Raw genomic sequence first — 393 nt, 5'->3', positions numbered from 1 at the left:
TTAAAGGGGTGGTTGATTGCGATTTCACTTTTTAACGTTAGTTAGTGTGTAATGTTGTGGTTTGAGCATAAACAACATCTGCAAAGTTACGAAGCTGAAAGTTCAATGCAAACGGAGATATCGTCTTTTAAAATTCTGGCAGTTTAATGCCTACAAAAACGTCTGGTAGGGACTACAACAAGTTACTTCCCGGGTTCGTGACGTAATAAATTCAGATAACCCCGCCCTCGGGAAAAGGCAGCAAAGGAGGCGGGGCCATGCTGCGCTGCTTTAGAGAAGAGGAAGAGAAAACTAGAGGTGCACGTAAAAATCTATTAGTATATGAATCGCGATTCTGTCTTCTAACGATTCTAATTGATTCACAAGTTTCAAAATCAATGTTCTAAAGCAGCG

This window comes from Sinocyclocheilus anshuiensis, unplaced genomic scaffold, assembly GCF_001515605.1.
Source record: "Sinocyclocheilus anshuiensis isolate Anshui unplaced genomic scaffold, SAMN03320099.WGS_v1.1 scaffold1493, whole genome shotgun sequence".
In the NCBI taxonomy this organism is placed as follows: domain Eukaryota; kingdom Metazoa; phylum Chordata; class Actinopteri; order Cypriniformes; family Cyprinidae; genus Sinocyclocheilus; species Sinocyclocheilus anshuiensis.
The sequence above is the reverse complement of the archived record's forward strand: the minus strand, read 5'-3'. Positions refer to the sequence as shown.